Raw genomic sequence first — 13,223 nt, 5'->3', positions numbered from 1 at the left:
TTTTTTATTATATATATATATATATATATATATATATATATATATATATATATATATATATATATATATATATATATATATATATATATATATATATATATATATATTTTTAGTTATATAAAAACAAACCCATTTTATTCCTCAGCTCTTACCATGATTTCATTTAAGCCGGTCAGCAAGCATGTTCGAGGCAAATGAATGCACATATAGCAAGTAGGATGCATCAGGATGGTCTTTTTATTTCGGGTTCACCTGTCTTAGACAGACCCAACCCCTGTGTTGAGTCCCCTAAGTCAAATGCACGTGATGCAAATAAACGTTCCTACTAGGGATCCGGTACATGGCTGAGTTATTCTAAGTGTAAAACCTGAGGTTGATTGTTCTAAACCTGGCTTACCCAAACAGACAGTTTGAGCCGAAGCGGGGGCAACGTACCGGGAGCACGAAAGTCTGCCCGGCCTAGTTACTTGTCCCAACTCCGTCTTATTTGGTATGACTTTAACATAAAGGTGGGTCACGCGCACGTGTACACCATAAATTCAGAAGACTCAGAAAGAAGGGGTTTCGTAACAGTTGTATACATTCACAATTCAAATAATATTAAAGCGGTAAAAGCATCATTTAGCACATTAGGCATACATCATGTAAAAATCAGATAATAAATAAAGCCAAATAATAACAATTATTCTAAGCTCGAATTCTTAACCCTGAACCAGTGGTTCTAGGTTTAGAGATCCCCAGCAGAGTCGCCAGAGCTGTCACACCTCCTTTTTCCGCACCCGAGAGGGCGCAAGGGAGTTTTTTCCAATTAAAGGACAATCAAAACGGGATTTGTTTATTTATTTCAGAGTCGCCACTTGGGAGATTTAGGGTGTCCCAAGTCACCAATTTTAATCCCGAATCGAGGAAAATAATGACTCTATATTAAAGTCTGCGTACCAGAAATCCGGATAAGGAATTCTGTTAACCCGGGAGAAGGTGTTAGGCATTCCCGAGTTCTGTGGTTCTAACACGGTCGCTCATCTGTTATATTCGGCTTGATTATCTGATTTTGTACAAGTGTGAACTTATGTGCAAAATTTAACTTTTAACCGCTTTTATCATTTACTGTGTTTATCAAGAATTGCAACGTTGTGAAAATGTATCTCGAACCGCGTTACAATCAATGTACCCGTGGTCGTCGACATACTTTGACTCCGTTGAGATTTGGATTTGGGTCACATCAATGTGCACCCGAGTTTAAGGAAATTAAATTATTAAAGGCGCGCCTAAAGCGGCTAGCGTATTTATTTTGGGTAGGACCGTGGAATTTTACTAAAACAGTCCATCCTGAAATCTAAACAATTTTTAAAAACAAATATTTACTGAGGGCCCCGTAATTTGTATTTTATTTGGTGAGACTCATCTCATTCTTATTTTAAAAATGAATTTGCAACGTCATGGACACGCACCTCGAACCACGCCACAATCAATGTACCCGTGGTTAGAAACACATTTCGACTCCGTTGAGAATTGGATTTGGGTCACATAAATGTGCACCCGGGTTTAAGAAGGTAAGATTTATTAAGGCGCGTCCTAAAGAGTCTAACGTATTGTTATTTTAGGAGGGTTGTGAGATTTGCTAAACAACCCGCCCTGGAAACTAAATGCTTCGATAATATACATTTAACAAGGGCCCCGCATCTGCGCGTTTTGTTTATTTTTGTCGAGGCTCATCTCGTTCTTATTTTAAAAGGGTATCCTATAGCAACTACGTTTCTTGTCGTGTTTGTCTCTATCTATTGAAAACAGTAGATAGTCCTAATCAATTACATGCTTGCAAGTTATTTGTAACGGAATTCGGAAATGCTTAAAAAAATCAGGAACGAAGCTGCGTGCACAGTCAGTCGAATAAATAATCACGGGCCCAAATCCAACCCATGCGTGATGGGCCAAACCTGGGCCACTGCTTGCTCGAAGCAGGCCTGCTTGGCCTGTTTTGACCTGAACTCGACCTTCATGGGGTTGATATTACAAGTTTTATGTTCGTTGTCTTAACAGGTGGTTTACTAGTTATATGAGACCATTAATCAGAAAAGGAAGAACTTAACCCATGATGTACAGTTTTCATGCTTGGCATACGTTACAGCATATACTGCAAAGTAAACTAAATCTGAGATGCAACCTAATTCATTGAGAATACTTTTATCTAACAGCATACATATACAACTATCATTCGATCCCCTACATTGACATCAACTAGGCTTGTAAGCTACCTTCAGTATCCAAAAATGTGAGCTATTAGACACTACATGACATTCAACACAACAGTACATGTATATAAACAACATCTGCAGATCTTCTCTTTTATACTCATTGCTCAAACTTTCGAGTTACATTGGTAGTGTAATTGTGTACCTGGTATAGAGGACAAAGAAGAAAGGAATGATCAGCTGGGCAGTATGCAGTAAACACAGCAACAGCAGATACACAGCAACAGCACAGCAACAAACCAACAATCAAATGTTTTCCACAGCCCACAGACAACCAGCAATATTTCCCAGAACAAAAGAACTAGCAGATAGTCGAGTACCAAACCAGCAATCCCAGGAAAGAGTAAGGAAACAACAGCAGTAACAGAGTATTTGATGCAGCAACACCAACAGTTCAACAAACACAAACAACTCAGTCAATGCAAACAAACAGAACTTGGCCAAGGCAGCTTGACCAATATGAACTCTTATACCACTTTCAGACAGTGTTTGGTTACAATGTTTACTGGAAACTACCTTATGTTTTCAGTTTTCTTTAAACTCAGTAGACCTCTCTTCAGACTAAAAGTTTTCAGCCTCAAGACTAAAAAGTCCCCCAATTTTTAAGTTCTCAAATGGCCTATTTATAAGCCAAATGACCCAGTGCAGTTAAGCTGCCTCCCCTGCCAATTTGCAGACTGCCCATACTCCTTTAAGCCTATGCCTAAGCTTCTTTTGGTGCCAGCCCTTTGTTCCCCACGCCTGGTTTTGTTTAATCAAGAGTTATGGGCACATTTTATTATTCATTTTAAACCCCATACCCTTGTGTCTTGTTCCCCATTGAGCATTTGTTTAATCCTAAATTAGTACCCTACTTGTCAGTTCATTTAAACTAATCTTTTCTGTCCTTTTCAAACCCCAGAATACCCTTGTTAGCCCTTGATTATTACTGCCCTGCCCATTGCAGTATCAGGGCATTTTTGAACTTCTGAAAGTTCCATTTCAGAACTGCCCTAGCCTGATCCTTTTAATTGTTTTTTTTACAATGTAGTTACAAACTAGCACTCATAGATAATGTTCAACACTCAAATCATAATGCAGGTCCATTCAGTCAAGTGAGGTTGTACATATTAGAATATTTGAACATTCAGTCGTAGGAAATTAATCGACGACATTTATCTGGTCGACTATACTAATTATAACAGGTAATAATCAGTCGCTCATATAAACACTACGTTCAGGGACCTAAAGGGCATCAGACAACTTTTGTTCAATTACTGGGGGCCTATATGAATTAACTCATTTGACGACTAATCTAATTGACGATCATGTTTATCATGGGGTACATTCAGAACACAAACAGAAAACAATTGACCCAATAAAAGGCCTTTGACAGAGATGGAAGAAATTAAGAAAACATCACACAATAACAAACAGGCACAACAAAGCATGCTAACAACTCAATCAAAACTAAAACAAAGAGGAAGAAAACTTACTGAAAAAGTTTAAACCAAACTGTCCCAAATCCGACTTAGTTTTGACCATTTGAGGCCGAACAAATTTTAACCAGGGTGTTCTCACATGAGAATACCTTGGTTAAGATCCATTAAACCTCAAACCCTTGTTAAGACCGGCCGGATTCCAAGGCTATTAGTGTTCTAGGTTTTGGATCTTCAGATCTGATTTTTAGGAGTTGTGTGTAGATTCGGACCAAACCAAGTTTGGTTTGGTCACGAGGAGGGTCAGGGGAGTGTCTGGTATGAAGATGGGGTAGTTTGGTATAGGTCCGGGTTCGACTCAAATCTTCAAATGAAGATTCGAGACGAAGGAAGGTGATTCGAGGCAAATGGATAGCAGATCCATGTTTAGGACAGTGAGGTGGTCCTAGGGTGTTCAGGAGGTGGCCACCGGCGTCCATGCCGCCGGCTTTAATGGCGAGGGAGACGGGGGCGGCTAGGGTTTCTAATGGGAGGTCCGGGTTTGAGCTTGGGGACGAAGGGATGGGGTGTTGGTATAGGGGGCGTGGGATGTAAGGGAAGGTTTATATATGGTCTATGGGTTTGGATCTGAGCCATCGGATCAGATGATCTCAACGGCTTGGATCTGATGGTGAGAAATGAGACGGGGTCGTTTGATAGTCAAACGGGGTCGTTTGGTTTAAGTGAGGGGTTGGGTTAGATCGGTTATTGGGTCGGGTCACGGGTGAGCATGTGGACCGTTGGATCAAGAGGCTTAGACGGCTCAGATCGACCTGCCTGAAACGGCGTCGTTTGAATTGGTGCTTGGGCAGGCCGGATTTGGACTGGATTTGAGTGCCTGTTTGGGCCTACTTTGTTTCATTTCTTTTGGGCCCAAACCGATTTTCAACTTTTTTCTTTTTGTTTTATTATTTTTTATTTATTTTATTATTTTTTTTAAAACAAATAGGTAATAAAACAAATGGAATTAAAACAAACAACAATGTAGCATTTTAACATAATTATCACACCAAATTAACTTGTTTAAGTAATTTAAATCACAACCTAGAACGAAACGATGCACATATATATATCTTTGAAATTTCTTTTAATGACACATATTTTTTGTATTTTGTTTGATTAATGATTAAATGCGAAATGGACAGACCCACACACGACTAACAACACATGTCACGGAAAACTCGAACAATTGTATATTGAAGTCATTTGTCACTATTTTTCTTTTCTTTTGGAGCGATTGTCTGTGAAGCAAAAATCACGTGCTTACATAAGGTGATTAAACTTTTACATGCTAACAAAAATTGCTTTGCTTGCCTCCATGCCGACATAGCAGGTGTACCACCGGAGGAAAAGTTTTATATGCTCAATATTGACCCGCGGTATAATCCGGCCAAGCAAAAAAAGAAACGAGAGTCAAATCATAAAAGATAAAGTTACAGATCTTCGAAAGATCGGTTTAGTCCGAAAAGTCGAATCATTCGAACTTGCTATCTAACAACAATGCATCATTACTTTCAAAATTCCGAGGAGAAAGATGATTGCCGGTACACCAAATTATCTCGAATGTCTCGGTAAATGCAATTTTAATTCAAGAAGATAAAGGTACACATTCTCCTATCTATTATAAAATGCTCTTATATACGGAAACTACATATCTACATTTTGATAAGTTGGCATTAATTGTAGTTTTCCTAAATCTAAGGCCCTATTTTTAATGTCATTCAATTCCCGTAGTCACTATATTTTCATTACGCAATATTTTGCATAAACATGAACTGTCAGGAAGGCTAGTTAAATGACTAGTCGAACTAAGTGAATATGATATTGTTTATCAGCCACGTACGACTATAAAATCACAAATTTAGCAGATTTCATGATTAATCTTAGCTCGAACATATTACCCAAAGATGTTATTTTTGGGATAATTCTCGAGATATGGACCTTCTACACAATTAGGTCCACAAGTACTAAACTTCCCGAGTTAGGGGCAATGCTTAATGCCTATCAGGGAAAGTAGTTAGATAATTCATAAAAGTTATTTTATTACTAACAACAAAGTCGAGTATGAAGCATATGCTACAGGGCTTAAATTAGCTTGGGGACTCAGAGCAAAATATTGATTTAACGATTGATCAAATCCAAGAAAACTATGCAGCCCAAGAAAATCGAGCTAAATATCTAAGCCTTTCTTAATGGCTAATTGTATTATGACTCGGATCGATTATTCCGTAAATTACAAATATTATTTCGGACATGTGTCCCTCTCTACTTGGAAGTATGTTCATATACTCCAATTTAGATTCAAAATCCAATCAGATTAAATGTCTCTTCAGGACAAATCTACTAAGATATATATTTATTTGGGATCAATACTCCCTCAAACTCAATGTCTTACCGGGGTCAATACTCCCATAAAATTTTAATAGGGCTAATACTCTTGTAAATCCTACTGAGATTAATATTCCCTCAGACTAAAAATCTACTCGGATCAATCGATCCTATTTTACGCCTGAATGAAAAGGAGACGTCCTCTTCATAGCGTTTAAAGTATATAAAAGAGCTCTCTTTCATATAAAAGTTACACACCCAAAGGTGCAACATTAATACATCGCACATGTAACGATGCATCCAAAAATATATTTTAAGTCTAAAAGACTAAGTATGAGCACTCAAATAATTTTTTAAAGTGCCAAGAAAACTTAGTACTTGGATAAATTCTCTAAAATACCAAATGATGATATTAGACCCAGAAGACACGAGGAACACTGTATTAATCCCGGCCTAGGTTACAACCCTTTTGGTAAAAAGAAAAAGGGGGGGGGGAGGGAGGGGGTTAAGCAGTCATCAACTAAATATATACCTCCGAGTCCCTATGTTTTCCTTTTCAGGAAATGGACCACGTGGAAGGAATAATCAAATGCTCGAGATTTCATACTTCAAAGCTCTAATACTTGGGGACTATATATATGGAAGTCAAAGAAGACTAGAAAAATCAAAATTCAAGTCAAGCCTAAGGTCTACCCAACAAATCGAAAGTTAAGAGCAAAGTCACGAGCCAAAAACACAAGCATGACTCGAAAACCTTTAAAAACATATTCGTAAATATAAACGAATGTTTCAAAAAGGTTAAAGGTAGAATATTAGTTACGGGTAAAAATGCACATCTTTGTACTTACTCAAAAACTGCTGTAACTGAAAACAGTTACGGATGAAAAAGCATTACCCTTGTATTCATTTGAAAACTGTTATCAATAAAAATAGTTATGGGTAAAAATTCGTACCCTTATATTTAAAATTATTGTAAACAAAAATATTTATCTCCTTGTACTAATTCAAAAAAAAATTGTTGCAAAAGAAAAACACTTACGAGTGCAAGCTTATATCGAATCTGTTAAAAGAAAAAATAGTTGCAAAATGAGTTATAAACGATACACAAACACATGTGAAATGTTATGAAAGTTAAATGTAAAAACTTTCTTCAAATCATTGTTAAAGAAAAACATGTGAAAATTCCTATCTCTCTTTTGTATATTTGCACCATTATGAAGTTGAGACGTCTTCTTCATTAAGTGTCGTTCATAAAATGACCCTCTTTTATAATTCGTGCTTATTCAAAAAAGTCACGGAGCATTGAAGCATTTTTAATGCAAAGTTAAAGGGTGAAACAAAAACCCAAACATTAAAATAGGCAGAAAATAAAGTCGAAATATATATATCAAACTTTGCAAACATAAGGCAAAGATTTGTCTTCAAACCCCGAAACAAGACAGGGGTAAACCAACCGATTATTGACGAAAGGAACATAAGCGGTGGAGTTATCATCTGAATATCTAAATTCTGGACTTTTTTTTTCCTTCGTCCGGTTTTTGTCCCTATTGAGTTTTTCTGGCAAAGTTTTTAATGAGGCAGAGGCAAGGATGAAAAGGATAAAATCTTCCACTTCCCGGTCACATCATAGTGAGTAACCGGAAAGTGGGGGGACTATCTGTATTAGTAAAAATTAGACTCGCCATGTGGGTCTATTAAATGGTGACACGTGTTAGTAAAGTTTGAAGAAAAGTGAAGAATGACATGTAAAGATGGTATGTGAAACACCCCCGGGACCGAACATACTCATACCGTGCCCGTTAGCCCCGAAACTGCTCATCATGAAATAGACCAGATCAGGCGCGGGAGAATATCTCATAATTACAAATGAGTAAGGAATAAATTAATCCTGGATTATATGGGATTTACAATCGTTACACCATCAGTTACAAATCAATTATTAATAAATGCAATAAATGATTGTAACGGTCAGAACAAGGCAATCAATTACAAGATTGACTCAACAGACATGAGATTGACTCAACAGGTACGAGATTGACTCAATAGGCATGGGATTGACTCAACAGGCACGTGATTGACTCAACAGGCGCGCGATTGACTCATTAATTACGGAATTAACTCATCAGTTATGGAATTAACTCATCAATTATGGAATTAACTCATCAGTTACGAAATTTCAGTATTTACACAGTTGTTACAAGTCTTCCAAAAGTAATGGATGGATTGAGTAAATGCTCATAATGGACCTATAATTCAAGGAGACTAGTTACTTAGATTTAGCCCTATAAATAGAGACATACTTTTACTACCATCAGGAGAATCTAATTTTCTTTTCTACAATTCTATACATTGTAATTCATAGCATCTTGCTCCCAAGTTAGCCATAGTTTGGCCCTTCAAGCTCTGTTCGGCTCATTATCCTATCAAGGATCATTCAATAAGAATTCTTTCTTCTCTGCTTTATTTTTATTATATTATCTGTCATTGAATTTATTTCCCACTTCTCTATCACGTTGTATTAACGAAATTTTATATCTTTCGGATTGAATCGGTTGCTTGTGGCCCATCATATAAAATTATTGCTTTGACCTTGAAAACTTTTTTTTGGGCTAAACAGAGAGTATAAAAAATTATTTTAAAAATATACTTTGGGAGATGCCTTTTTTTTTTGCGAGGAGAATGTGTTCTACTCGTATTACTACGCTTCAATCCTAATTTGTTTGAATTCTATTTGATATATGCGTAGAAATTATATAATAATTTTTGAAGGATTTAAAGTATTCTAAAGCAGGTTCCCGAAAGTTTTTTTAAATAAAGCTTCATCAATTCTTATATGGCATATATGCTTTGTGTTTTGTGTTTTAGTACAATGAGTGCACTTATGTTTTTTACAGAACCATGAGTATAACATATGCTAGCAATATTCAAATTTACTCTGATATGGAGATACTGAAATGCGATTAACATTATATTTTTTAAAAACAAAGAATCATTGATAAAGATTTATTTATCCTAATAAATATTGTCAAAGTTTTGCTAGTTATGCAAATGCATGGCATTACTTGAAGTTCGTTATTCAAACAATCTATTTACATGTAAGAGTACCGCAATTTTATGATATTCTACAAGGCAGTCAAATTACGCCAAGATACTAGAAAAGTATAAAGCAATGACTTATTATATGTGTAGTTTTTCAAGATACCAATAATATTGAAGACAGTGTTGGTTGCATAGCTTAATTGAAAGAAGGATATATCGAAGGAGACAGAATAAAGCATATTTCACTAAAGTTCTTTTTTAGGTGTGTGGTCTTTAATAGAATAGTTGTCATGAACCAAATTTCATCATAGGCCGTGATGGCGCCCAATACCGTTGTTAGGCAAGTCAACACTGATCAACTAGTGAATTTTCATTTTTTATTAAGCAACCCCAACACCTAACTTTACTTTAATTTAAGGCATTTGATAAATAACATATTTTTAAGGCATGCAAAACGAAAACAACTAGAAGAAATCTTAACTATAGAAATACAACCCAAAAATCAAGTTTACTAATATATGCCAAGATCTAGTATCACAAGTGAGTGAGCAACTAGCAGAATATACAAAAGACGACTATCCTACTGTCTGAAATAGAATAGACAGATACAGGCAAAAAAGAAACTCCGGCATGCTGTTGAACGCCTCGAAAGGGGGCAACTCATCGCAAAGTCTCAGTCTAAGATCAAGTATGCGTGCCGGGCGAGTAACTAGATGCACCTGCCTCAAATCCTGTACAATTAAGTACAGAAACATAGTATGAGTATATAAATAATATGTACCCAGTAAGTATCCAGTCCAACCTCGAAGAAGTAGTGATGAGGGGTCGGCTTCAAACTTACTAGAGCGGACAATAATATAATAAAGTGTGATGCTAGCATGAATATCATGAATAATACTGACAGCTTAATAACAAGAAGTGATAAGTCCTTATTTTATAAATATAAACATCATTTAACAACTTACATTTCAAGGTATTTAAGTAGTATAAATCATAGAGAGTTCCGAATAATTAACATGTGAAAATATGCTGAGGTTGTACGCCGGGTCCAACATAATATTAAACTGCGCTCTGCCGGAGGGTCGAACAGAGCGAACCATAGATGCATCTATTTACTACCTAGGCACTCGGTGATGACGTCAAAATCCATTACTAAAAAGTAAATGGACATGGTCGCATGAAATATAATTTACCCAATTATGAGTCGGGGTCGAATCTCACAGAGAACAATATGTAGAAGATTAGGAATGTAACAGAATTATCACTTGTTATGCAATGCCAAACACTTAGAATTGATTTTTTGAAAATGTTTATACCTAAATGAAGAAATGTAAACTAATCTAGAAATCAAGTGAAATGATCAATGGCTACAAGTATGGATGCATCCGAAATTACACTCAAGTAACGATCCAATGTATTTCATGATTTTACAAATATGAGTGAGTTTATGTTAATTAGCCTCGGGCAATAATTCTATATTAGCTTCTTCCAAAGATTAACAAGACTTCCTAATTGAATTATACATAAAACAATTAAGAGATTAAGCACACCCGGTTATGGCTACACGTAGTTCAATCCTATCCCTAGGTAGAATCTATAAAATGAGGGTTAAAACCTCAAGTTCTTGTTAATTAATCTTTCCCAACCCCAAATAATCTTTCCCAAAATTAATTCGGAGTTAATGGGTGAGTCTTAGGGTTAGCTAATCCCTTTGAAAATATTAAAGAATAAGAATAATTAAAGAAACAATAACTCACTTCATAAAAGATAAAAAAAATCATTCAATACATAAGCACAACAAGGTATTTAATCCACACTTTAAACACGAATATTTCCATAAACAAGATTCAAGTATTGGATAAAATATTACACACTTAGATAGACAATACAAAGCAAGGAAATGAAGAAATAAACATAAATGGGTAAAAAATTCTCAATCAAAAGCTTCAAATCTTCAAGACCAAAGTGTGTGTGAAAACCCTAGCTTCCAACCTTGTTCTCTCTAGTCCTAAGACTGAAAATAAGCCAAAGATATTTTCCAAATGAGCTGGTTTGGGTATTAAAGAGTTTGGGGCCAAAAAATGTGCAATGACATAATTGCCCAAAACTGAAGCACGATTTTCGCATTTGCGAACAAAAGTTCGCAATTGCAAACTATGACTATACTGTTGACCTTCATATTTTCGAAGGTTGACTGCCTGGTTGACTTCGCATTTGCGAGCACAACTTGAATAGTCTATCTTCGCAATTGCGATAGATTACTCGTGTAACGACCCGACCGGTCGTTTTGAACTTTTGCACTTTGATCACCAGTCTTCGGGCATGACTTGCCCCGTGTATATATTATGCCTTATGTAAATCATTGGTTTTGGTTTTCAGGGTAATCAGAATGAATTTGGAAGAACAGTTCTCAGTTTAAAACCTTAAATTTGAAAGGTTTGACCAAAATTTGACTTATGTGTATTTGATCTCGGATGGAAATTTTTATGATTTGGTTAGCTCTGTTAGGTGATTTGGGACTTAGGAGCGTGATCAGAATGCATTTTGGAAGTCCGTGGAAGGTTTAGGCTTGGATTGGCGAAATTGAGATTTCGGCGATTTCCGGTTGATAGGTGAGATTTTGATATAAAGGTCGGAATGAAATTCTGAGAGTTGTAGTAGCTTCGTTATGTCATTTATGACTTGTGTGCAAAATTTGGGGTCAATCGAACCTGATTTGATATGTTTTGGCGTTGTTTGTGGAATTTGAAATTTCTAAGTTCTTAAGCTTGAATCCGAAGTTGATTTGGTGTTTTGATGTTGTTTTGAGTGATTATAAAGCTCGACTAGGTGTTAATGATGTTATGGGAGGTGTTGGTATGTTTGGGTTGAGGTCTGATGGCACCGGGTGTGTTTCGGGTGAGTTTTGAGCGAGTACGGACATTTCAGAACTTAGAAAATGGATGGGGGCAGAATTGTTAGCGCTGGCCGTGGTAGAATTAGCGCTGGGCACGCTGGTTTAGTGCTGGGCGCGGAAAATGGTCCGCGGTCATGAAGATCTGCAGATCGTTGGTCCAACTTCGGAAGCTCATATCTTTTGATCCACAAGGAAATTTGAGATGATTCAAAAACGAAAGTTGTAGCCCTTCGTGTCTAGTTTCCAGAAAGATAATGATGTCGCAATTTGGACATCTGTAGAAAAAGTGATAGCCAAAATACTAAAGTCTATCACTGCAGAGGGAGGCCTGTGCTGCCGCGGTCATTTTTGCGCGGACCGCACTGGCTTGTGCGGACCGCGGTAGCTGAAATCTGAGGGGGTACCTATAAATACGAGGTTTTGGATTTTATTTAATATTTTGGCCTAGAGAGCTCGGATTTTGGCGATGTTTCGAAGGTTTGTCAAGAAATTCATCGGGGTAAGTGATTTTAACACAAATTTGGCTAGAATACATGAATCTATCACTGAATTCATCATTTAATTCATGATTTGGGAAGAAAATTGTGAAACCTTTCAAAAATGTAAAATGATGATTTGAAGGACCAAATGGTATCAGAATTGGATAATTTTGGTATGGTTAGACTCATGAGAGTATGAGGATTCTGAAAATGTAAATTTTACCCGATTCCGAGACGTGGTCCCGGGGCTTGGGTTTTGCTAATTTCGGGATTTTTGATATTTTTCGAATGTTTTCGCTTGGGCTTTGTTCCCTTAGCATATTGTGACGTATTCGTTCTGATTTTGGATAGATTCGACGCGCGTGGAGGCCAATTCGAGGGGCAAAGGCGTCGCGAGCTAGAGAATTAGCCAGTTTGAGGTGAGTAATGATTTTAAATGATGTCCTGAGGGTTTGAAACCCCGGATTTGCACAACGTAGTGCTATACTAAGTTGAGATACACGCTGTGTGATGAGCGTGAGGTTCAATGCTATGGGGATTGTGACTTGGTCCATCCCGAATGATATTTTACTACATTTTTGATTGAGACATATACTTTATTATTGTGAATTGGGCTTGTTGCCATGCTTGGGGCCTTGTGCCGACCTGTAGAACCCTTAGGGGATTTTTGACTGGTTTTCCTCACTTATTTTGTTAAAGAATTTATATCCCCAGTCATGTTTCCAATTGTCTAAAAGAAAGATATGAACCAGATTTTTGAAATGTTAATCAT

Source organism: Nicotiana sylvestris, chromosome 8 (genome assembly GCF_000393655.2).
Source record: "Nicotiana sylvestris chromosome 8, ASM39365v2, whole genome shotgun sequence".
Taxonomy (NCBI): domain Eukaryota; kingdom Viridiplantae; phylum Streptophyta; class Magnoliopsida; order Solanales; family Solanaceae; genus Nicotiana; species Nicotiana sylvestris.
The sequence above is the reverse complement of the archived record's forward strand: the minus strand, read 5'-3'. Positions refer to the sequence as shown.